The sequence below is a fragment of the Bufo gargarizans genome, chromosome 2, assembly GCF_014858855.1.
Source record: "Bufo gargarizans isolate SCDJY-AF-19 chromosome 2, ASM1485885v1, whole genome shotgun sequence".
Taxonomy (NCBI): domain Eukaryota; kingdom Metazoa; phylum Chordata; class Amphibia; order Anura; family Bufonidae; genus Bufo; species Bufo gargarizans.
The window spans coordinates 573,113,704-573,138,505 of NC_058081.1; positions in this window are offsets into that span (position 1 = coordinate 573,113,704).

Consider the following 24,802-nt stretch of genomic DNA (forward strand, 5'->3'; position numbering starts at 1 on the left):
TATCCCCTTGTCCGTGACAATCTGCTCTATAAAAATTTCACATTATATGCCCCCTAGGGTGAATACTGTAAATACATTTCTTTTTTAAACTTTTTTAAACTTTTTTTTCACCTTGCCTCACAAAAAGTGTAATACCAAGTGATCAAAAAGTCTTATGAACTCTAAAATGGTACCAATGAAAATCCCACAAAAAATGAGCCCATAAACCAATCCATCAAAATCTGCGCTGCAAAAGCCATATGGCACTACTTCCATTCTGAGTCCTGCTATGTCCCCCCACAACAGTTTACCACCACACATTTGGGGTGCTTTTTCTCCTGTTACCCCTTATGAAAATGAAAAGTTTGGGGCTAAAGCAACATTTTATTGGAAGAAATAAAAATTTTCATTTTCATAGCCAAGTGTTCAAATTCTTTAAAATGCTTAGGGGGTCAAAATGCTCAGTGCCCCCTTAATATATTCTTTGAAGGGTGTAGTTTCCAAAATGGGGTCATTTTTGAAGGGTTTCCACTGTAGGGCTATGTCAGAGTCTCTTCAAATATATATGGCGCTCCTTTCCTTCTGACCACTGCCACGTGCCCATAGAGCAGTTTGCCACCACATATGGGGTATTTATATAAACTGCAAAATCAGAGTAATGCATATTGAAGCTTAGTTTGCTGTTGACCCTTGCTGTGTTGCAAGAAAAAAATGATTAACATGAAAACATCTGCATAAAAAAGGAAATTTTAAAATTTCGCCTTTATTTTCCTCTAATTCTTGTGGAACACCTGAAGGGTTAACAAAGTTTGTAACATCAGTTTTGAATAATTTGAGGGGTGTAGTTTCTAAAATGGGGTCATTTATGTGTGATTTGCATTATGTAAGCCCCTTTATAACTGAATTGGTGCTGTAGGAAGGCACAAGGGTCAGTGATTGATAGAAGGTATGTGTCACTGAGATTCCAGGCCTCGGTGAGGTAAGAGTCTGTAATTTCATGTGTCAGCTGCATCTAGTGCTGGCTGACATGGTTTTGCTATTTAGTATGGCTGTAAAGCCGATCCGGGCCAGCCCTTACTGGGAGAAGCCAAAGTGCAGGGTGGGTGGCTGCTCCCCACGTTCCAGATCGGGTCTTGGTTTGGGCTATAAAACACAGGCAGCACTGTCAGGTGGTAGGAATTTGCTCCTCTCTAACAGTGAAGCTCTATCAGTCTTTGTGTGGGGACCTGGGAGTTTGGGCCTGGGTAAAGGCCTGCTACCTTGTTGGCATGAGAGCAGGTGGTTTCTGCTATGTCCAAGGACTTCTGCATTGCTGCATGGTGTGAACAAACACCAGACTCGAGGTGACTATTTTCTTTGAAACTGACTTTTTGTTTTGCTTATTCTTATGTGTGAATAAACACCGAACTGTTTAAGTTAAAGACATTGTCGTTGCCTCTATACTGCGTCCGCAAGCCTGTCTACCAGAGCAAATCCCCACAGTGCTTAAAAAAATGGTTTTGGAAATTTTGCTTAAAATGTTAAAAATGGCTTCTAAACTACTAAGCCTTCTAACGTCCTAAAAAAATAAAATGACATTTGCAAAATGATGCCAACATAAAGAAGACATATGGGGAATGGTGACTGATAACTATTTTATGAGGCAATACTATCTATCTTAAAAGTAGAGAAATTCAAATTTAGATTTTTTTATAAATAAAGGAAAAATATTTTGACTAAAATTTAGCACTGTCGTGAAGTACAATGTGTCACAAAAAAACATTCTCAGAATGGCTTGGATAAGTAAAGGCATTCTAAAGTTATTACCACATAAAGTGACACATGGCCTGGGCAGGAAAGTAAAAACTGGCCCGGGGTAGAAAGGGTTAATATTATGAAATGTTATGAAACTGTTATGTTTATGTAATGTGCCTGGGTCTCCAGCAGGTGGCAGCGTAAATAGCAGAGCTATCCTTAGGCAGAATAGAACTCACCATTCCATTCTCCCCCCTTTGGGCAGAAGTGGGCCAGTCATGCTTCCTACCGAAAAGAGGTATGGCAAGTCTAGTTTATTCCAGTTTTAGACTTCATGTTGTAGCTGAGAGAACTAAAAGAAGTTGAAGTCATAGGAAATTGTTCTTTGGCTGAAAATAAGTTATTTGCTGAGTGTCAGGAGGGGAATAACAGCCAAAGACACCCCTTCCAAGGATACCAGAACAGACCTAAAGTACAGAAACCAGACTATAGAGTTTAGTTCAGCACAGAGCAAGAAAGCAAAGTATTTAAGCAAGCCTGTCAGTACAGCAGAGAGAAAGAGAGAAAACAGAGTTATTGAGTTTGCCTGCCAGTTTATGCTCATGCCTGCTGGAACCAGGACAAAGCCTGCAAATCGTTTGGAGGAAAGTTTATTCAAGTAAAGCTGCTGTTGAATTTCATATCAAGGTCTGGACTCCCGTGATTTTTCCTTCATCCCTTAATCATTCTCATTTTTAATGCTTTGGAGGCAAAGCCTGGGGTCCCGCTGTATCCAGATAGGATCACTGTGACACTTACTGGTTTGACAAAGACTCGCATAGAGTCGAAACGCGTCACCTGTTATTGTTCCTCCGTGTGACAACAATAAAGAAAAAGTTATCGCATTGACATTAGCGAGTGCCGGTCTTCTTTGCATGGAGTGGTAAAATTCCATCAAAATATTTCATTTTTATTTATAAAACAATACCAAATTTATCCAAAATTTGGAAAAATGTGTAAATTTCCCAAATTTTAATTTCTCTACTTTTACAATAGATAGTAATACCTCCAAAAATAGTTATTACTTTACATTCCCCATATGTCTACTTCATGATCATTTTGTAAATGAGATTTTATTTTTTGGGGGACGTTAAAAAGCTGGAAGCATAGTATAGAAGCAAATCTTGAAATATTTCGGAAAATTTCCAAAACCCACTTTTTAAGGACCAGTTCAGGTCTGAAGTCACTTTGTGAGGCTTACATAATAGAAACCACCTAAAAATGACCCCATTTTAGAAACTGCACCCCTCAAGGTATTCAAAACTGATTTTATAAATTTTGTTAACCCTTTAGGTGTTCCACAAGAATTTGGCAGATTTTCAATTTTAACAGACAAACTTAACTAAATATTTATTGCCCTGATTCTGTAGTTTATAGAAACACCCCATATGTGGTCGTAAAATGCTGTACAGGCACACGGCAGGGCGCAGAAGGAATAGAATGCCATATGGTTTTTGGAAGGCAGATTTCACTGGGATAATTTTATGCTGCCATGTCACATTTGAAGACCCCCTGATACACCCCTAGAGTAGAAACTCCCAAAAAGTGACCCCATTTTAGAAACTACACCCCTCAAGGTATTCAAAACTGATTTTTACAAACTTTGTTAACCCTTTAGGTGTTCCACAAGAATTAATGAAACATGGAGATGAAATTTCAGAATTTCACTTTTTGGGCAGATTTTCAATTTTAATCAATTTTTTCCAGTAACAAGGCAAGGGTTAGCAGCCAAACAAAACTCAATATTTATTGCCCAGATTCTGTAGTTTACAGAAACACCCCATATGTGGTCGTAAACTGCTGTACGGGCACACAGCACGGCGAAGAAGGAAAGGAATGCCATATGGTTTTTGGAAGGCAGATTTTGCTGGACTGGTTTTTTGACACCATATCCCATTTGAAGCCCCCCTGATGCACCCCTAGAGTAGAAACTCCAAAAAAGTTACCCCATTTTGGAAGCTACGAGATATTGTTCATACTATTTTAGGGTACATATGATTTTTGGTTGCTCTATATTACACTTTTTGTGAGGCAAGGTACTAAAAAATTGCTGTTTTGGCACCGTTTTTATTTTTTGTTATTTACAATGTTCATCAGACAGGTTGGGGCATGTGGTATTTTTATAGAGCAGGTTTTTCCAGACCTGACAATACCAAATATGTATACTTTTTTGTTGTTTGTTTCAGTTTTACATAATAAAGCATTTTTGAAAAAAATCATGTTTTAGTGTCTGCATATTCTGAAAGCCATATTTTTTGGGGTGATTTTCTTAGGTAGGGTCTCATTTTTTGCGGTATTAGATGACGGATTGATTGGTACTATTTTAGGGTGCATATGACTCTTATGATCGCTTGGTATTACACATTTTGTGATTTAAGGTGACCCAAAAATTCCGCTTTACACACTTTTTTTTTTTTACGGCGTTCACTTGAGGGGTTAAGTCATGTGATCATTTTTAGAGCAGGTCGTTATGGACGCGGAAATATCTAATATGTAAACTTTTTTTATTTATGTTTTATACAATAATATATTTTTTGAAACAATATTATTTTGGGCTATTGTCTTAGGTAGGTGATAATTTTTTTGTGGGATGAGGTGGCAGTTTGGTACTATTGCAATCCATCAGTGGTGGTCGTGCTTGCACGCTATAGAAAAAAGGTGCGGGCCTTTCTGATGGCCGGGACCGTGGAAGCACGCATAGGCTGGTGCTTTTTTTTTTCTAAAGAGCGTGCAAGCACGCCCACCACTGATGGATTGCAGGGTGGTCGTAACCATGGAAACGAGCAGTGTATAATGTGATGAAAAAATTCGTCCAGCCAGCAAAGGAAGCAATATGGATAATAACAATACATTAGTAGGTGCCTTGTATTAACTTTCTCCACATAATAAATGCCATTTGCTGAAGTGAGAAAACCCCTTTAAGGTAATTATAATAACTAAAAATGACATCGCCATGGCAGGTTCCCTTTAATCAGATTCCATCTTTCATTTTTCAGAGCTCCTTTGGAAAATGATAGTATCAATCTGATTGGTTGCTATGGGCAACAAAGTCAGTTTTACTTTGCACCAGTTTTGATTAATCTCGCCCCCTCTTTCTTCACAGTTGTAACTTTTGGATTTATTCTGTTTTTACATCTTGTGCAATATTATAACAGATATCTGAATGTATTAGTGTTATAGCTGTCCCCCTCCCCCTTTGTGCACACAGATATCACCCATCCCCTGTCATATTGCTGCAGATATGACTCCAATACATCAGTATGGAGGCGGCGGGCACCCCGGGCCAGCTGGTTGTGTACGGTTCTATGGTAGCAGCTCAGAGACGGAGATTAGCTGCAGAAGCCCACTCAATTACAGAGAAAATGAAATGCAGTAAAAAGCAAAGGAGAGAGACGCAGTGCTGCCTATGACAGCAGTGTTAATGTGTCTTTTAGGGCCTCCCGTTTGTTCCCCCTGTACACTCAGCTCTGCTCTGCTTGAATTGCTTTCTTACAGGGTACATGTAAGCTGTCATGTGGACATTCCTACCACACATCTATCTCCTGTGCAATATTTCAAGGTAGCACACAAGTTACCGTATGTACACACATGACAAATATGTAGAAAGGAGAACATGAAGGAACATGGATATGTCCAGATACCTGGATCCACACATACATCCCACACTGCCCTGCGGGTTATATTAGTGCACCGTTCATAACGCTGTGTCGGTAAATATAAATTACCTTCTGTGTTCACAAGTAGACAGCATCACTCAGCCATATACAATACACAAGTTACACATCACATAACACACAAAAGCACAATACCACATGACAACAGACATAACGTAACACAACAACCCACAATAAGGGACAGCAATATATAACAATATACAACACTGCACAATACACAATGCCATACAATAACACAAAGCATCACAGAACAATATAAAAAGCCACACCACATTGCGCTAAAACTACATAATACTCTAGTCCACAATCGTACACTGTTGTCAGGTTGTACAGTGTAAGTCATTTGGGGTTAATGGCGATTATTGTGTATGTGAGAAGGATGAGGCTGGCTCCCCCCTGTTAAGAACACATCAGAGCCCTCAGGTCTGGCCCGGCTTCTGGACTCTTAGACTAATTAATAAAATGTAGCGTTTATTGATCGAGGCTCTGGAGGAAGTGTCCCTTCATCACCAGTGCTCTCCCAGTCTATAACACATTGTCTTCTTGACACCTTTAGGTTTTTCTAATTAAAAGCATTTTAGGACTATTAAACCTGCAAATCTGAGCTATTTGTGTGAGCATCCCATAGCCTGTGAGCATGTACTGCAATGTGCTGCAGAGCCTATGAGAATTGTGTATTGTACTGCAATGTGCTGCAGAGCCTATGAGAGATGTGTATTGTACTGCATAGTGCTGCAGAGCCTATGAGAGATGTGTATTGTACTGCAATGTGCTGCAGAGACTACGAGAATTGTGTATTGTACTGCAATGTGCTGCAGAGCCTATGAGAGATGTGTATTGTACTGCAATGTGCTGCAAAGCCTATGAGAGATGTGTATTGTACTGCAATGTGCTGCAGAGCCTATGAGAGATGTGTATTGTACTGCAATGTGCTGCAGAGCCTATGAGAGATGTGTATTGTACTGCAATGTGCTGCAGAGCCTATGAGAGATGTGTACGCTCAAGGAGCCACCAAGCCTGTGAGCTTCATGCATTGTACTGCAATGTGCTGCAGTGCCTATGCCTTCCTTAGTCACATCTGGGTATATGTACTGTAAAGGGGGCAAATATGGTCATAACTACTGTAAAGGGGGCACATGTGAGTGTTACTACTGTGAAGGGGGCACATCTAGGCATAACTATTGTGAAGGGCGCACAGTGTGGTCATAACTACTGTGAATGAGACAATGTGGGCATAATTACTGTGAAGGGGGCACGTTAGGACACAACTACTGTGAAGGGCACAATGTGGGCATAATTACTGTGAAGGGGCACAATGTGGGTATTACTGTGAAAGGCGCAACATGGGCATAACTACCGTGAAAGGGGCACAATGTGGGTATTACTACTGTGTGCTGGCACAAGGGAATATTTACAATGTGGGGGGACTTAGGGAAACAGGGTGTGTATAGTTATGTTTTGGGCAGAGTTAGAGGCGTGGCCTAGTATGAAAAAAAATTGTGCCGTACATATTGTCCCTCTTTGTTTTTTAAAAAGTTGGGATGTATGTTAAAGGTAATAATAGAAGTGACGATGGCACTGATTAATGAGATGCCTTCATGAGCTAAACATCCTAAACTGGAGACTGATACATTAAACCTGCACCGATACATAGTAATAAACTATTAGGACAGGAGAGTAGGGATTAGCAGACTGGTGGATGTTCGGGTTCACCGGGTTCAGCCAAACTTTGGGTTAAAGTTCGGGTTCGGGACTCGAACTTGAGCCGGACTCTAACCCGAACCCCATTGCAGTCAGTGGGAACCCGAACTTTGGTGCACTAAAATGGCTGTACAATAGTCATAGTAAGGGGTAGAGGGCTGCAAAAGGAAGCAAAATGGGGGTAAGAGCAGGACAATTGCCATCAAATAAAAAAATAATAATCTTGAACTAGGAGGCGGAGGTCAAAGTGGATTAGGAGGTTCAGGAGGCTGTGGAAGCGGCAGTGGAGGAGGAGGAGCTAGCCAAGACTGTTTTTGTTTTTCCTTTATTTATTTATTTATAAATTTGGGAAGGCCCCAAAACATTGGGAAATGGAAAAGAGAATGGCAAGAGAAAGTGCGCTGGAGTATAACAATAGCTGGGTGCGGCCGGTATACTTGTCTACTCAGCACAAGGTACGGACAAGTCCTGTGGGATCCATGCCTGATTCATTTTAATAAATGTGAGCTTGTCCACGTTGGTTGTGGACAGGCGGCTGCGCTTGTCTGTGTGGGGCCGCCCCCCCCCCCCCCCGCCATGCTAAACACACGTTCGGACAATACACTGGCCGCTGGGCAGGCCAGCACCTCCAAGGCGTAAAGGGAAAGCTCAGGTCATGTGCCCAATTTGGAGACCCAGAAGTTGAATGGTGCAGACCCATCAGTCAGTACATGAAAGTGTGTACAAAAGTACTGTTCCACCATGCGTGTGCACATGTACTGTTCCGTATCAGCTGGTGGTGCTGGTTGTTGTTACGTGCTGACAAAGCTTTTCCACATTTTGACCATGCTAACCCATGCTGGCAGTGCCCCAGCTGCGTTGACGACTTCTTCCTCCTCCTCTGCCTTCGCCTTGTGCTTCCACTGAGCCCTCGCTGTCAGATGGGAATGCCATCAGCAGCGCATCAACCAGCGTGCACTTGTACTCACACATCTTCCGATCACGCTCCAGTGACGGAATTAAGGGCGGCACGTTGTCCTTGTAGTAGGGATCCAGCAGGGTGGCCACCCAGTAATCGGCACTGGTTAGAATGTGGGAAACTCGGCAGTCATTGCGCAAGCACTGCAGAATCTAGTCGCTCATGTGTGCCAGGCAGCCCAGAGGCAACGACAAGCTTTCCTCTGTGGGAGGTGTATCGTCTGTGTCCTCTGTATCCCTCCAGCCATGCTCCAGTGATGCCCATGAGCAGCTTTGGGTGCCACCCTACTCTGAACACAGTTCCTCTTCCTCATCATTCTCCTCCTCCAGAACTGTGTCCCACCCTCCGAGCCAACCGTGCTGCAGCTGAAACTCCACTATCGCCTGCTGCTCACACAGTCTCTCCAGCATGTGCAAGGTGGAGTTCCACCTTGTGGGTATGTCGCATATGAGGCGGTGAGCGGGAAGGCTGCACTTTCTGCAGCAGATCTGACATATCAGGGTAATTTTTCAGAAACCTCTGCACCACCAAATTCAGTACATACACCAGGCAAGGGATGTGCATCAAACCGGCTAGGCCCAGAGCTGCTACGAGATTTCGCCCTGATATCACTGTTTGCTCTTTTGTCTCGTTCTCACAACCGAAAACGACCGCCAGAAGTACAATCGAGAAATCCTTGGTGTAGTGTGCGTCGATGTGTGCGCAATTCCTCCAAAATAACATCACAGAGACTTTCTCAAGTAGGATCCAATAATGTGCCTGCTTCCAACAGCTAGGCCTGGTTTATTTATACCAGAAGATGGGAGGGGGTCTTACAATCATGACCAATAGGGAGACAGGTTATGGTATGAAATAATTGTCTGGAAGGCGGTCTTGCAATCATGATCAATGGGGAGACAGGTTATGGTATGAAATGATTGGCTGGAAGGCGGTCTTGCAATCATGACCAATGGGAAGACAGGTTATGGTATGAAGTGATTGGCTGGCGAAGATGTGAATGATCGCGCAAACTTATGTTCTCGCATTCGCACACTTATTTGCGCCCTTTCCATTGCCGCGCTTATCCTCGCGGATAAAGAAACCTTTGTTCAACGGTCCCTATCCCTCCCGCCTCAGCCGGCGCCATGACATTGGTATCCTGCAGTAATACCAGGCCGGGCACAAATCAGCTACAGGTCGGGATGACCAGACCATTGTGCGAAAGTTTCTGCGCGATGCGAATGCAATCTGTGCATCTCCATAGGATAGATGGCGACCATGCGGCGAACAATAATTTTTCCACAACAGCTCATTATTGCACACCATCATACCGGGCTTGAGACTCAGTGGCACCAACCACTCATCTGTTTGGTGTTCCATGCCCGTCCCCAGCTCCTTCACTGTGTATTTTCCCCCCCAAACAGATGAGTTTCAAAACAGCCTGCTGTCGTTTCCCCCTGGCTGTGCTAAAGTTGGCGGTGCAGATGTTACGCTGACCGGATGAGGAGGCGGTAGAGGAGGAAGTGGAGTAGGAGGAGTAGGCAACGAGAAACATCCTGCAATCCTCGGTGGAGGAAGGACATTCGACAAACTGCTTTCCACCTCAGGCCCAGTCGCCACAGCAGTTAGGGAGATATAACATCCCTACCCGTGCTTACTGGTCCACGTATCAGTGTTTTGTGGACCTTGCCACAGATGGCGTTGCACAGTGCATACCTGATTTTGTCCGCCACTTGGTTGTGCAGGGCAGGAATGGCTCCCCTGGCAAAGTAGTGGCGGCTGGGAACCACGTAGGGTTTTTAAAAGTCTCCGTCTCCACCAGATGGAATGACAGCATTTCAAAGGCCAGGAATTTTGAAATGCTGGCATTCAGGGCCAGGGATCACTGGTAGGTAAGGGGGTACTTCCTCTTTCTCTCCAGTGTTTGGGTGATGGACAGCTGAACGGTTCCATGGGACAGTGTGGAGGTGCTTGGTGATGGTGGTGGAGGTGTTGCTGCCACATCCTCTGTTCGCGGGGTGGCAGGTGCCACTGTAACTCCAGAGGGGGAGGAAGAGGCCGAGACTGCAGCAGAAGAGGGAGCAGGAGGAGCCTGAAATCTTTTGTGGTTTTTGAGGTGTGTACTTCACTGCAGCTCGTGCTTTGCATTTAGATGCCTGGTCATGCAGGTGGTGCTCTGGTTTAGAACATTTGTGTCTCGCTTCAGGCTCCGATTGCACAGCGTGCAAACCACTTGCGTCTTGTCGTCAGCACATGTCTGAAGAACTGCCACGCCAGGGAACTCCTTGGAGCTGGCTTTGGTGTGCTCAGTCCCTGGGTGTGGTGGTCAGTACCAGGCGTACTGGTTAGGTGACAGCCACTCTGCTTTTGCACCTTGCACCCTATTTTGTCATGCGGCTGACGCTGTGTGACCACCACCTCTTCCTCCAAACTGCACACGTCATTTGCATGACCTTGATTCTATGTGATGTGGGGTCTAGGACCCCATTATCCTCCACATTATCTTTCACCCACTCCTCACCACAGCCCTCCTTGCCAGTCTGCACACTGCAGAAAGCCACAGCAGTTGGCACCTGTGTTTCGTCATCATCGGAGACATGCTGCGGTGGTCCTCCCATGTCCACATCCTGAAATATAAGTGGTTGGGCATCGGTGCACTCAATCTTTTCCACTTCTGGGGCAGGGCTAGGTGGATGGCCCACGGAAACCCTGCCAGAAGAGTCATCCAAAAGCATAACAGACTGCTGCATGACTTGGGGCTCAGACTCTTTGCCTGATTTGCAAGGGGGTGAAGTGAAAGACAGCTGTCCATGGGCTGCAGGTGCCAACTCTGCGCTTTCAGCAGGGGACAATAGTGAAGGAACTGGAGGCACTGTCAGCCACCCAATCTACTACCGCCTCTACTTTTTCTGGCTTCCCCATTCATACACGTTCTACGTGAGGAAGGTATTTTATTTGGGCGTGTAGCTGGCACAGATCAACCACGTCCTCTCCCTGCAACAGAAGCTCCACCAACACCAGCAGCACCACAACCAGGACCACGTCCCTTATTTGATGCTCTCCTCATTCTTTGAGGTCACCCACTGAACTAACAGACAGATTAACTATATTAATTTTCCTGTCACAGATGCAGTGCAGGTGTACCTCACACCAAAAATGGGTATATGTCAATATGTCACCTACGATGTATTAACTATATTAATTTCCCTGTCACGGATGCAGTCAGGGGTGTAGCTATAGGGGGTGCAGAGGTAGCAGTTGCTACCGGGCCCAGGAGCCTGAGGGGGCCCAAAGACCCTTTTGCCACATAAGACACTGGCATTATAGAAAATGCATGCTGGTCAATTTACACCTCTGGCTGGAGGGAAGGGGTTAGGTCAAGAATTTGGCATGGGGGGTGCCCTTTCAATGTTTGCCTCAGGCAGCAGAAAGGATATGTGCTCCCCTGCCCCTTGCCAACAAGCATTGCACCAGGGCCCATGAGCCTTTAGCTACGCCCCTGGATGCAGTGCAGGTGTACCTCACACCAAAATGGGTATATGTCACCCACCGAACTAACAGACGGATTAACTATATTAATTTCCCTGTCACGGATGCAGTGCAGGTGTACCTCACACCAAAAATGGGTACATGTCACCCACCGAACAAACAGACGGATTAACTATATTAATTTCCCTGTCACAGATGCAGTGCAGGTGTACTTCTGCAAGTGTCCCATGTGCCCCAAGATGCTATATATATATATATATATATATATATATATATGTATATATACTGATTTTAACCAATCATGTTTATTATTTCTTGTATTTGGCACAACAATCATGTGATTCTGGACTTTTTATATTTTTTTGTTTGACATGTACTATACACAGTGTTAATTTTGTGGAATCTGTCATGTGACACTATGATGTAATCACGTTTGGGTATATATTGTTCACATTGTCCTGTTATTATTGCTTGAGAAAGGCTCTTGGGTTGAGCCAAAAAGTCGCTACACCATTGGGTGAATAAAACAACCTCACTTTTTCACTTTTATCTTGGCGTGCTGCTCTATTTTGTATTAGGTGGATATTGGGTAAGCTTTCTTCTTTTTTATTTTCTATACAGTGTATATATATATATATATATATATATATATATATATATATATACAGGGAGTGCAGAATTATTAGGCAAGTTGTATTTTTGAGGATTAATTTTATTATTGAACAACAACCATGTTCTCAATGAACCCAAAAAACTCATTAATATCAAAGCTGAATATTTTTGGAAGTAGTTTTTAGTTTGTTTTTAGTTTTATCTATTTTAGGGGGATATCTGTGTGTGCAGGTGACTATTACTGTGCATAAATATTAGGCAACTTAACAAAAAACAAATATATACCCATTTCAATTATTTATTTTTACCAGTGAAACCAATATAACATCTCAACATTCACAAATATACATTTCTGACATTCAAAAACAAAACAAAAACAAATCAGTGGCCAATATAGCCACCGTTCTTTGCAAGGACACTCAAAAGCCTGTCATCCATGGATTCTGTCAGTGTTTTGATCTGTTCACCATCAACATTGCGTGCAGCAGCAACCACAGCCTCCCAGACACTGTTCAGAGAGGTTTACTGTTTTCCCTCCTTGTAAATCTCACATTTGATGATGGACCACAGGTTCTCAATGGGGTTCAGATCAGGTGAACAAGGAGGCCATGTCATTAGATTTTCTTCTTTTATACCCTTTCTTGCCAGCCACGCTGTGGAGTACTTGGACGCGTGTGATGGAGCATTGTCCTGCATGAAAATCATGTTTTTCTTGAAGGATGCAGACTTCTTCCTGTACCACTGCTTGAAGAAGGTGTCTTCCAGAAACTGGCAGTAGGACTGGGAGTTGAGCTTGACTCCATCCTAAACCCGAAAAGGCCCCACAAGCTCATCTTTGATGATACCAGCCCAAACCAGTACTCCACCTCCACCTTGCTGGCATCTGAGTCGGACTGGAGCTCTCTGCCCTTTACCAATCCAGCCACGGGCCCATCCATCTGGCCCAAAAGACTCACTCTCATTTCATCAGTCCATAAAACCTTAGAAAAATCAGTCTTGAGATATTTCTTGGCCCAGTCTTGACGTTTCAGCTTGTGTGTCTTGTTCAGTGGTGGTCGTCTTTCAGCCTTTCTTACCTTGGGCATGTCTCTGAGTATTGCACACCTTGTGCTTTTGGGCACTCCAGTGATGTTGCAGCTCTGAAATATGGCCAAACTGGTGACAAGTGGCATCTTGGCAGCTGCACGCTTGACTTTTCTCAGTTCATGGGCAGTTATTTTGCTCCTTGGTTTTTCTACACGCTTCTTGCGACCCTGTTGACTATTTTGAATGAAACGCTTGATTGTTCGATGATCACGCTTCAGAAGCTTTGCAATTTTAAGAGTGCTGCATCCCTCTGTACGATATCTCACTATTTTTGACTTTTCTGAGCCTGTCAAGTCCTTCGTTTGACCCATTTTGCCAAAGGAAAGGAAGTTGCCTAATAATTATGCACACCTGATATAGGGTGTTGATGTCATTAGATCACACCCCTTCTCATTACAGAGCTGCACATCACCTAATATGCTTAATTGGTAGTAGGCTTTAGAGCCTATACAGCTTGGAGTAAGACAACATGCATAAAGAGGATGATGTGGTCAAAATACTAATTTGCCTAATAATTCTACACTCCCTGTATATATATGTTGAGAGTGTATCGCAATACGCTTACACAGATCGTGAGGCGTCTGGCTTCACTTCACAAGTATCGCTGGTTTTGTGTCTGCGAACATGCGCGCCTACTTCCTTGCTTGTGAACCGCATCTGCATTCCACTGTCGGAAGAGGCGCGCAATGCACGTGATCTTTAACCGCTACAGGACCGCCGTACGCAGGATCGCGTCCTGCCAGCGGCCCTGCTCTTCTGGGTGGACGCATATACGGGTCCTCCCGCGATAGCCGAGATTTCCTGTGAACGCGCGCACGCAGGCGCGTGCGCTGACAGGAACGGTAGGTAAGCAAGTGGATCTCCAGCCTGCCAGCGGCGATCGTTCGCTGGCAGGCAGGAGATGTTATTTTTTTTAACCCCTAACAGGTATATTAGACGCTGTTTTGATAATAGCGTCTAATATACCTGCTACCTGGTCCTCTGGTGGTCCCTTTTGTTTGGATCGACCACCAGAGGACACAGGCAGCTCAGTAAAGTACCACAAAACACTACACTACACTACACCCCCCCTGTCACTTATTAACCCTTTATGAACCCCTGATCACCCCATACAGACTCCCTGATCACCCCCCTGTAAGGCTCCATTCAGACGTCCGTATGATTTTTACAGATCCACGGATACATGGATCGGATCCGCAAAACGCATACGGACGTCTGAATGGAGCCTTACAGGGGGGTGATCAATGACAAGGGGGTGATCACCCATATAGACTTCCCGATCACCCCCCTGTCATTGATCACCCCCCTGTAGGGCTCCATTCAGACGTCCGTATGATTTTTACGGATCCACGGATACATGGATCGGATCCGCAAAACACATACGGACGTCTGAATGGAGCCTTACGGGGGGTGATCAATGACAAGGGGGTGATCACGCATATAGACTTCCTGATCACTTCCCTGTCATTGATCACCCCCCTGTCAATGATCACCCCCCTGTAAGGCTCCATTCAGACGTCCGTATGTGTTTTGCGGATCCGATCCATGTATCCGTGGATCCGTAAAAATCATACGGACGTCTGAATGGAGCCTTACAGGGGGGTGATCAATGACAGGGGGGTGATCAGGGAGTCTATATGGGTGATCACCCCCTGTCATTGATCACCCCCTGTAAGGCTCCATTCAGACATTTTTTGGCCCAAGTTAGCGGAAAAAATTTTTTTTTTTTGTTTGTTTTTTCTTACAAAGTCTTATATTCCACTAACTTGTGTCCCAAAAAAAAATCTCACATGAACTCACCATACCCCTCACGGAATCCAAATGCGTAAATTTTTTTAGACCTTTATATTCCAGACTTCTTCTCACGCTTTAGGGCCCCTAAAATGCCAGGGCAGTATAAATACCCCACATGTGACCCCCTTTCGGAAAGAAGACACCCCAAGGTATTCCGTAAGGGGCATATTGAGTCCATGAAAGATTTAAATTTTTGTCCCAAGTTAGCGGAAAGTGAGACTTTGTGAGAAAAAAAAAAATATATCAATTTCTGCTAACTTATGCCAAAAAAAATACATTTCTATGAACTCGCCATGCCCCTCATTGAATACCTTGGGGTGTCTTCTTTCCAAAGTGGGGTCACATGTGGGGTATTTATACTGCCCTGGCTTTTTAGGGGCCCTAAAGCGTGAGAAGAAGTCTGGGATCCAAATGTCTAAAAATGCCCTCCTAAAAGGAATTTGGGCCGCTTTGCGCATCTAGTCTGCAAAAAAGTGTCACACATGTGGTATCGCCGTACTCAGGAGAAGTTGGGGAATGTGTTTTGGGGTGTCATTTTACATATACCCATGCTGGGTGAGATAAATATCTTGGTCAAATGCCAACTTTGTATAAAAAAATGGGAAAAGTTGTCTTTTGCCAAGATATTTCTCTCACCCAGCATGGGTATATGTAAAATGACACCCCAAAACACATTCCCCAACTTCTCCTGACTACGGCGATACCAGATGTGTGACACTTTTTTGCCGCCTAGGTGGGCAAAGGGGCACACATTCCAAAGTGCACCTTTCGGATTTCACCGGTCATTCTTTACAGATTTTGATTGCAAACTTCTTCTCACACATCTGGGCCCCTAGAATGCCAGGGCAGTATAACTACCCCACAAGTGACCCCATTTTGGAAAGAAGACACCCCAAGGTATTTTGTGATGGGCATAGTGAGTTCATGGAAGTTTTTATTTTTTGTCACAAGTTAGTGGAATATGAGACTTTGTAAGAAAAAAAAAAAATCATCATTTTCCGCCCATCAGTGAATACCTTAGGGTGTCTACTTTCTGAAATTGGGTCATTTGTGGGGTGTTTGTACTGTCTGGGCATTGTAGAACGTCAGGAAACATGACAGGTGCTCAGAAAGTCAGAGCTGCTTCAAAAAGCGGAAATTCGCATTTTTGTACCATAGTTTGTAAATGCTATAACTTTTACCCAAACCATTTTTTTTTTTTTTTACCCAAACATTTTTTTTTAATCAAAGACATGTAGAACAATAAATTTAGCCCAAAATTTATATATGGATGTCGTTTTTTTTTGCAAAATTTTACAGCTGAAAGTGAAAAATGTCATTTTTTTTGCAAAAAAATCGTTAAATTTTGATTAATAACAAAAAAATTTAAAATGTCAGCAGCAATGAAATACCACCAAATGAAAGCTCTATTAGTGAGACGAAAAGGAGGTAAAATTCATTTGGGTGGTAAGTTGCATGACCGAGCAATAAACGGTGAAAGTAGTGTAGTGCAGAAGTGTAAAAAGTGGCCTGGTCATTAAGGGGGTTTCAGGTAGCGGGGTTCAAGTGGTTAATCACATGAACATTTCACATTCTCTCTGATTCGCCACCGGCACATGCGCGGTGAGCTATCTATGACGCGAGTGGCACAACTGATTTCTCCCCCTTTTTCTCCTCCTATTGTACTCAGGTGACTCTTATTTACTAATTATTATTATTGATTACTATAGTGTGTATATATATATATATATATATATATATATATCATCTTGGGGCACATTGGACACTTACCCCTGAGGAAGCAGGACTCTACCGGTGAAAACCGGCATGTTTTCTTTACCCAGGTCCACCCTGGTAGTCCTTGTATGCTTACCTTGTTCAGCTACAAGATTTTTGATGCCACATCATTATTGATTATGCATTTTTGATCCTATGCTGCTATTTTGGACTACATACATTTTGCCCATATTTGTGGTTTTTGGTGGGCTCTGGATAGATGTCTATTTTGTACCAGCAGCTCCTATAACCCATTGTATACAATTTCTAATTATGTATGTGTGTCTTTTGTAGGTTAATCAACTTTTGTATTACTTTATATTCAGTGGATGTGCATTTTTGGGGGGGTTTCTTGGGCCATGCGGCCAGTATTTGCTACTATATTAATTTCCCTGTCATGGATGCAGTGCAGGTTTACCTCACAACAAAAAATGGGTATATGTCACCCACCGAACTAACAGACAGATTAATTAAGAAGCCGATCAGATCAGATACTGATGGCCAATCAAGTGGATAGGTCATCAGTAGTAAAATCTCAGAAAACCCTTTTAAGAATGCTGCATGGATGGATGGGGTCAATAGAGTGTAGAGATGCCGGGACAGACAGATTCAGGCAAACGTGATTTTAGGATTCTGTTCTAAAACAAAATCGGCCGCATATCAGCACTAGTTGGCAAGTATATGATGTGTATCACATTGGATGGTCTCCAGCATGTAAGTTGGCCTGGGGCTGTCATACCACCTTCTCTCCTGCTAGCTATGCACCTGAATTGAAGGAAGAGGTACAGTAGGGTCTTCTAGACAGCACTACGAGGTTGTATAGAATTATAATACAGTTATATAAGAACCCTTATGTGTGCTGCAATATTCTGCAGAACACACTGCAGAGATGAGCATGTGGTATGTGCTACAATATGCTGCAGCCTTTTCAGCTTCAAACCAATGAGGCAAGTCCAAGCACTCCCTTCTCCCGTCAGACAGACAATAAAGTAATGTTATAGGGTAAATAATAACCAGAGATAATCCGCGCTTAGCCGGACAGAAAAACATGTCTAAATATGCGCTAAAACTTTAATTAAACAATGGCAAGTACATAAATATCCAGGTTATTGCTGCCATTTCCTGTTTAAATGGCAAATAAAAGCCCATTTTATGAAGTATCTTTATAGTAATCATCACTAATGAACCCGACTTAAACCGTGCTGCTAATGCTCATGAAATGACGCTCTTCTGCTCTGCTCGGGCCATGAAAAGCCAATGCTCTAAACAAACACAACAGATAAGTCACAAAGATAATATCACCACAAAATAAAGCCATCAAAGACAATTCCACTATGGATTACAGGAAAGATAATGGGCAGAGTAGTACTGCCAGGAAGTCCTAATTTACTTCACCTGATGATAATGATGATGGTAATAATGGCGGGGTCGATTGTTGGGAAGGAGGTGGGAACGATGGTGTTGATAGTGATGATGATGTTAATTATGGTGATTAAGTTGCTGCTTATGGTAGTGGTAGTGGTAGTGATAGTGAAGGAGATAATGGTGGTGTTGATGGTGAGAAAGGTAATAATGAAGGTGTTCACGGTGATGATGAAAGTGATTATGCTTAGGGTGATGATGATGATGGTGGTGTTGATGGTGAGGAAGATGATGATAATGTAGATCATGACTATGATGCTTATGGTCATGGGGAAGGTGATGATGTTCGTGTTGATGGTGAGGAGGGTGATCATGGTCCTGAAGAAGATAATGATGCTTATGGGATAGCGGTGTTGATAATGGACACTTGAGTAGGAAATGGGGCGTAGCTATAGGGGAAGCAAGGCCAGAACTCAGAAGGGGCCCACCTAGAATGAGGACTAAAAGATTTTATTGTCAGGGCCCCCTCAACAGTATTATACAATGACATTATATACATTGACATAACATACAGTATATAAATGTAGGAAATGGATGGAATGGCTGCTGGGCTTTGTCTGAGAGTGATATCTTGACTAGCCTCAGGAGTGGGGGTTGCACAGGAGTCAGGAGTTGCGAAGAAGTTGCTAGGGGAGGAGGGCCCGTTCAAAAGTTTGTTGTGGGGCCCAGTCATTTTTAGTTATGCCACTGGTGGGAGATGTTGTTTACACCAGGTATTTTGATCTGATATAGAAAAAGCATACATCTTCAACAAGCAGTGCATAAGAGTGTAGGAGCTACTACCTTTCAATGTCAGCAAGCAGAATGGTGGCAACAGTTCTTGATATGAGTTGAGATGATGTAGGATCAAAATAAGATAACTAAAGGAGGTTGATTGTAATGTGAGTGACAATTATATGCAGATTATATCCAGAAAGTGAGAGCCTTTGAGTAATAGTAATAAATAAATGTTCCTTTACTTTCCATATTAGCACTTTGTGTGGAAATTCTGAGAGTTTTTCTGTGGTTTCTTTCCTTGTGACCTAGTAGAAAAGAGCGGGCGGAGGTAAGAAGCTCAGCACATTTCAGGTCTTGTCGTCCCATTTGTTTTTATCTAATGATAATGGGCGCCTTGAGGTAAGGCTTAGATTAGAGCGGGATGGATTAGTTGTTGAACAGTCCAATCTCCTGTATACATCATGCGCCATAACCGAAGGGCGGAAACTTCAAACAGCTGAATCCTGCCTTTTGGGGATTGGTGGGAAGATGCGTTTTACTGAACTATTCATGTGTGACACAAAATAAGGCGCCTGAGCTCCGGGGGTCACAGGTTTACATGGAAATTGTCACAAGAGCATCACAGAAACACTTTGAAGAATAAGCAAAATATTAAATGCACTCTGGAAAAAATTGTCAAGATTCTCACCACATCCTTCTAAGAAATATGCAAAACTGCACATGCTGCCTGAAACTGTCCAGAGGGACCTGTAACCCAGATAATGCCAACCATAATGAGTGCCAAGCATGGACTGCCAATTAGTGGTGACAAAAGAATAGTCTTCTAGCCATAAAAGCCTAAAGTTTTATCCAAAAATGTGTCAGATGCTTTCCCCTTTGTTCCCCCTCACAGTAGTTTTGCCTTCTTTGTACTCAGTAATTATACCATCTTACTGACCCCAAACAGTAGTTATGCCCCCTTAGTGCCCCCTTCACAGTTGAATGCCCCCTTGGTTCCTTCGTTAATGATCTCCAGCCTCTGCACAGACTGCACTCTCCTATAGCTTAGCAGGTGCAACGATGTTGCAGTATCACGCCTGCTGCTGTGTAGAGCATAGGCATGGTGGAGCAGGGAGCTGACGGTTTTCTGCTTCACCACTGAATTTAACTGTATATGTGTCCTCACGACACTGATACAATTGAAATCAGGACATACCTCAGCCATCCCAGGACCATGTGGCAACCGCTAAAACCCTAGACTGATCTACTGGATCTAGGGTGGTTGGTAGGTATGACTATACAATATACAGTCCTGATCAAAAGTTTAAGACCACTTGAAAAATGGCAAAAAATCATATTTAGCATGGGTGGATCTTAACAAGGTTCCAAGTAGAGCTTCAACATGTAACAAGAAGAAATGGGAGTGAGACAAAACATTTTTTGAGCATTCAATTTAATGAAAACAACGAATAAACTGAAACGGGCTGTTTTTCAGCTGATCAAAAGTTTAGGACCACACCTCCCCAAAAAAACTAAACCCCCCCAAAACAGAAATCCAACTTCCAAACATGAACTCGGTAATGAGCAGCTCCGCCGTTATTGTTTATCACTTCAAAAATTTGTTACTGCATGCTTGATGCAAGCATTTCTATGAAGTGAGTGGGAACATTTCTCCAAGTGGTGAAGACGGCCGCACAAAGGCTATCTACTGTCTGGAACTGTTGTCCATTTTTGTAAACTTCCCTTGCCATCCATCCCCAAAGGTTCTCAATTGGATTTAGATCAGGGGTACACGCAGGATGGGCCAAAAGAGTTATGTTATTCTCCTGGAAGAAGTCCCTTGTCCTGGGGGCATTGTGTACTGTAGCATTGTCCTGTTGAAAAACCCAGTCATTACCACACAGACGAGGGCCCTCATTTATGAGGAATGCTCTCTGCAACATCTGCACATGGCCAGAGGCCGTTTGACGCCCCTGCACTTCCCGAATCTCCATTGTTCCACTTGAAGGAAAAAGCACCCCAGACCATTATGGCGCCTTCTCCACTGTGGCGTGTAGAAAACATCTCAGGTGGGATCTGCTTGTCATGCCAGTAACGTTGGAAACAATCAGGACCATCAAGGTTACATTTTTTCTCAACAGAAAAAAAAACTTTCTTCCACCTTTTGAATGTCCCATGTTTGGTGCTCTCTTGCAAAGACCAAACGAGCAGTTCTGTGGTGTTCAAGGAGACGAGGTCTTTGAAGACTTTTTTGTTTTTGAAGCCCTTCAGTCTCAGATGCCGTCTGATGGTTATGGGGCTGCAGTCAGTGTCTTGACGGACAGCCAATTGGATCCTCCGGCTCAGTGCTGATGAAATATTTTTAGGTCTGCCACTTGAGTTTTTTGTTCCATAACCCTCAGCATTATTTAAGAAATTCCAAATGACTGTCTTACTGCGTCCCACCTCAGCCGCGATGGCGCGCTGTGAGAGATCCTGCTTATGCAGTTCAACAACCCGACCAAGTTCAAAAAGGGAGAGTTTTTTTGCCTTTGCCATCACAATGTGTGACTACCTGACAGAAAATGACAATGAATCCACATCTTTGCACAGATTTGGCCTTTTAAAAGCAAGTGGTCCTAAAATTTGGATCAGCTGAAAACAGCCTGTTTCAGTTTTAATCGTTACTGCCCAACTAGTGTTGCCACCCAGCCAGTAAACCACTGGTTCATTTGGTATTCACATCAGGGGGCCAGTACCACTAAAAGCTTTTCTCTGTGTTTGGGGCATATAAGGTGGCATTATGTGTGGGGCACATAATGAGCATTATACTGTGTGAGGGACACATAGATGAGCATCATCCTGTATGAGGAACACATACGCTGTAATATACTAAGATGGGAGCACATTACACTGTATTGGGTACAAGGACATTATTCTGTATGTTGGAGCACAAAGAAGGAATTAAACTGTATGTAGACAATATGTTGTGTGGTGGCCACTTAGAGGCATCATACTGTGTGGGGTGGTACTAAAGGGGCATCATACTCTCAGGAGGGCACTTGGCATCATATGGTGTGAGAAGACACTAAGGTTCCATCCTGCTGTGAGGAAGGCACTTAGAGGACACCATACTGTGTGAGATTAAGGGGGCATCACTTGTGGCACGTTTTCTTTGTGGGGAACTCTTTTAAGGAAACGTATTTACGGTAAAGGGTCACTAATGCAGTATCATTACTGTGAGGGGGCTCATCATTACGGCTTGTGGGGCACGAAGAAGACTGGGCAGGATTGAGAGTGCATGGAAGAGGACTGGGTGGAGTTAGAGGCAGTGGCATACCTCCAATAGAGTCAGACCACACAGTTGCTACGGGGCTCATGGTGAATGACCCCCAGATAAGAGATGATCCCTTACAACATCAGCATGAAAATAATTAAGTATAAGAAATTAGGTTGGACAAAAATGTATGATGAACTACACTGCTGCTGGTACTACCTTGCAAGATGGCGCTGAGAGACCCTACCACACCCCCAGCGGCCATCTTAACTAAGGTAAATTCTTCACCAGTGGCCATCTTAACTAATCCAATTTCCGGCCTGGCTGCCATCTTAACTCCTGCAACTTCCAACCGGCCCAGCTGCCATCTTAACTGAGGGAACTTTACTCCCTGCCCTGCAACCATCTTAGTTACTGGCATTTTTCATGATATGGCTACAAGCACGAGAAAGTACACAAGGATCTAAGTAGCACCACATAGAGTACTGAATTCAGTAAGTGCAGGATATACATATACCTGTAATTTGTTATTATTGGTAGTATTGTTTAATTAGATTAAATGCCTTAACTTCTATGTTTTGTTTCCTTTACTAGGATTAAGTCAGCACTTGAGGGCAACTTAATCTTGATTCATAACAGGTTGTTGTGGTTGGTGCAGATTTTCAGGACTCCAGGTCAAGTAAAGTACTCGGCCCTGGGGGTCCTGCCCTTCTGCTAAAATCAAAGGAGGGGATTGAGATGGAAACGCTCTCAACTGTGGTAAACTGTAGCTTTAAGAGCAGACAGATTCTGTTCTTTCTGTCTTTCATATGATGTTGCTGAAGAATGCTAGCCAAGAGACAAGATGCTACAGAAGTAGTAAGGAAGAAGGAATGCAGACAAGCAGTGAAGGACATCAGCAAGCTAATGAAAGGAGTAGACATGCCCCATCCCCATGGAAAACTGAATCCAGAGTAGTGAGAAAAAGCATGTAGGGAAATAAAGGGTGGCTGAAAGATAACACGCTCACAAAACAGGTAGAAGTCTGGCTGTGATTAGTGAGGAAAGTGTATAGAGGTTGTGTAGAGGGACAGAGAATGTGGGAAGTATTATTCAGGATAATGTTAAACCACCTCCCCAACAGAGAGATGAAAAAGTAAATCTGCCACCCTATAACGGTCCTGGGGGATGGACCTGCAGAGTCTGCGGGATCCAGAACCCAGATCGGAGAGAGTGTTGTGCTGTGTGTGGTACTCTGTGTCCACACCACATGAGAGGATTGTATTCTTTGTTGACCGTGCCCGGATCACTGTCCGTCCCCACAGACACCCACATTTTTAAGGATGGCTGGGGAGGCAGTGAGGATGACACAAAGACAGGCGAGGGGAAAAAGTTAGACCAAGATTAGGAAACAGGGAATCCAGTATTGGCTGTGCCCTTTAACACTTTAGCAGATTCAAGTCCAGCTCCAATGATATCCATCACTCTGGATAATAAAGAAGTAGTCCTGTTTTTGATTGCTAATGGAACAGCCAAGACAGTTGTGGCAGGCGCAGCGCCATGAAATGCCTTTTGCTCTGTGGCATTAGAAGAATTTTGATATCTCTGACTTTTAGTCTAACCAGACTATTACTCTAGTGCCGTTCTATGGAAACAGTAGGTTTAAAGAGCACACCAAATGCTTGAAAATAACTTCTTTATTAACTTCAACTTTTCTTAATATATCACACTGCCGCCTCCGCAGCAGATAGTCCATGTACAAAACATGTGTTGAAAAGATATCATAAAATGGAGGTATGCATAAGATGGTGGTTCAACTGTTCAATCTTGCCATTCAACATAAAATGGTGAATATATCTGTCTCTCTTCAGTATCTGTACTAGTAACATAGTACATGAGGCCGAAAAAAGACATTTGTCCATCCAGTTCGGCCAGTTATCCTGCAAGTTGATCCAGAGGAAGGCAAAAAAACTCTCACTTTAAGTTATTTAAGCACTTTATGATCTCTCTGAGAGGTATATCTGAGATTTAACTAATAGTTCTACTGGCTAAACTGGGTTTGCAGTTTGCAGAAACTATTTGCAGATTGGTTGAGTATGATCTGGTATGGTTGTATGCAATTTGGATTGCAATATGGAATTTCAATTTGGATTGTGAACTTTGTAGTTTGCAATTAAATTGATATGCTTGCAATTTGTATTTGCAATTTGTATTTGCTTGCAATTAGTATTTGGTGGAACTGTAAGTAAACACACATACAGTACAGACCAAAAGTTTGGACACACCTTCTCATTCAAAGAGTTTTCTTTATTTTCATGACTATGAAAATTGTAGATTCACACTGAAGGCATCAAAACTATGAATTAACACATGTGGAATTATATACATAACAAAAAAGTGTGAAACAACTGAAAATATGTCATATTCTAGGTTCTTCAAAGTAGCCACCTTTTGCTTTGATTACTGCTTTGCACACTCTTGGCATTCTCTTGATGAGCTTCAAGAGGTAGTCACCTGAAATGGTCTTCCAACAGTCTTGAAGGAGTTCCCAGAGATGCTTAGCACTTGTTGGCCCTTTTGCCTTCACTCTGCGGTCCAGCTCACCCCAAACCATCTCGATTGGGTTCAGGTCCGGTGACTGTGGAGGCC